The 2,658-nt window shown below is 36.6% G+C and overlaps 1 non-coding gene across 1 annotated transcript; it reads right to left on the reverse strand.

Moving 5' to 3' along the window:
• Window positions 1–565: 565 nt before the first annotated feature.
• Window positions 566–665, reverse strand: LOC125480000. Its single transcript, XR_007260412.1, has one exon. It is a non-coding gene; the product is annotated as a small nucleolar RNA R71 (small nucleolar RNA).
• Between the last annotated feature and the right edge of the window lie 1,993 nt (window positions 666–2,658).

Raw genomic sequence — 2,658 nt, forward strand, 5'->3', positions numbered from 1 at the left:
CACGAACGTCCTCCAATTGGAATTACTCCAAAATTCGTCCATTTGACCATGTTTTGCTCCAGAGGAAGTCGAAAATCCTATATTGGAAATATAATTCAAAGTATCAAAATTCTTCCAAATTATTAACCAAAATATACTAAGAATAGGGTTAAATATATAATATAAAAAACAATGGCATTTGTTATTCCTGAGGGTGGTCAACCATTAGGGGATTCATTAACAGCTCATGCCACTAACATACCAAGTTGCATTACTTATCCGGAAGTGGAGGAAGGGTCTGCATTCGAAGTAAAGCAACACATGTTGAATATTCTACCTACATTTCATGGGTTATCAACCGATGATCCTAACATGCACATTGCAGAATTTTTAGTGGGATGCAAGAATATTTTGGTGAGAAGATTTTCAGCCGAATCTATTAAGCTCCATTTATTTCCATACACTCTGAAAGATCAAGCAAGGAGATGGCTCCACACACTTCCATCTGGAAGCATTAGCACTTGGAACCAACTCAGTGAAAAATTCTTAAGTAAGTATTATCCAGCTTCAAAGACTCTTGATGTGAGAACTCAGATTTTATCTTTTGCACAATAACCAAATGAAGAGTTTCATGAAGCGTGGGAACGGTTCAAAGAGTTGATTAGAAAATGTCCACATTCTGGTATTAACAGTATTGATCAAATGTATATATTTTTCTGAGGACTAAACATGACTACAAAAACTCTTGTCAATGCTTCATGCGGAGGTTCATACAAGGATAAAAATACACAAGAGGCTTGTTTGTTATTTGAAAAAATGGCAACAGATACACAGCAATGGGCATTCGAGCAGCCACAATCTAGGTCAATTTTTGAGATGTCTAATGGTTCTCCATATGCGTCAGCACAAATTGAAAAAATGGAGAAAAGGCTTGAAAGATTTGATGCAAAATTTGACATGTTATTACAAAGAATTCCAGGTTCACAGGTTGCTGTACAGCAGCCCTTACAAGCTGCCTGCAACATTTGCAGCATGACAACCCATGATTTTTTGAGCTGTCCACATAAAGCTGCTTATCCGGAGTTTGCAGCGGAACAATTTAATGCATTTAATAATTTTCAGCGTCCCCGAAAGGACCCGTATTCAAATTTCTACAACCCTGGTTGGAGAGATCATCCTAATTTGAAGTGGGATAGAGATGAACATGCAAAGCCTCAAATCTCCTCGAAATCCGGCCCAAGATAGCTTGTTTTAAAGATAAGAACATTCTGAACACATCTCCAGAAGGCCACAAACCCATCCGAGGCCATCTTGGGCTCCAAAAACGCAATTCAAGCCCAACACGTCACTATTCCAGCACTGCGCATGGCTCCTTTATTTTATTGCCAGAAAATCATCGCTTGGTAGAAAAAACTGATATTTTGACACGATCAAGCTAAGTGACTCACGAACGTCCTCCAATTGGAATTACTCCAAAATTCGTCCATTGACCATGCTTTGCTCCAGAGGAAGTCGAATATCCTATATTGGAAATATAATTCAAAGTATCAAAATTCTTCCAAATTATTAACCAAAATATACTAAGAATAGGGTTAAATATATAATATAAAATATACTCATCAAGCTCCTCCCGAGGCAAAGGCATAAAATTCCACACAATCGTATAAAAACCATGATGAATGGTTATTAAACTAAAAAGATATAATGCAAAAAAAAAAAAAAAAAAACACAATATTGCTTATAGTAAAAAGCAAAGATCTCAGTTGGTCAAGATGGGGCCAAACCCTTCAACAAGTTCCACGACCGCCCATTAATGCACATTTTTCCAAACCCTTGAACACGTCAAAGAGAAATTTCTAAACCCTTCAATACACCACGGGAAATTTCAGAACCCTCCAATAGATCAAAGAGAGATTTCAGAACCCTTCGATACGTCAAAGAGAGATTTCAGAACCTTTCACTGACTAAGTAAACGTTTAGAAGTTTGACATGAAAGGAACACCAACTTCTTTGATATTATTTGAGACCACATTTCTTCTATTAGAACTATGGACATCAGTGTGTTTATTTTTGTGGCTTGGATTGAAGAGGAACCTCTTTGTAATGTGCTGCTTATTGAAAGAAGTCCATAGTTCCTTCTTTTCTTTTCTCTCCTTTTTTTTTTTTTTTTTTTTTTTTTTTTTTGTTTTTTCTTCTTTTCAATCTGTTGGAGCACGTTCTTATTTTCAAACTCGTTTATTTTAGAATCAGTAAACAAATATTGTGACATTGAACCATTTAATGTTTTCATACAAAAACTGCATCACATTGTTTATTGAAATTAAAAATATACAATGAAAAGTACAATCTAGTCCTTAATCTTTCTCTTCATTCTGGCCATGCACACTGCCATCTTCACATAGAGTGAACCTTGTACATTATCCAAGAACCAAAATTACGTGTAACTCCATGTCTTCTTAAGAATTAAAGAACCACAAACTCCCCAAAATCCGACAATGAAACCTAGGGCTGCACAAACATAAAACCAGGGAAACTCATAGCGTTCATTGGCCGCATCTTGGTCGACATTGTTCTCATTATCCGCATCAATTTCTTTGCACTCACGTAGAAGTGGAGAGCCACGAAGTTTAGGGTTCCCATCAAATGCAAAAGCGTTGAAGCTTTGGAGCTACATGCTTG

Source organism: the organism of the source record quoted next, unplaced genomic scaffold (assembly GCF_019419815.1).
Source record: "Pyrus x bretschneideri cultivar Hongxiangsu unplaced genomic scaffold, Pyrus_bretschneideri_v1 Contig30, whole genome shotgun sequence".
Taxonomy (NCBI): domain Eukaryota; kingdom Viridiplantae; phylum Streptophyta; class Magnoliopsida; order Rosales; family Rosaceae; genus Pyrus; species Pyrus x bretschneideri.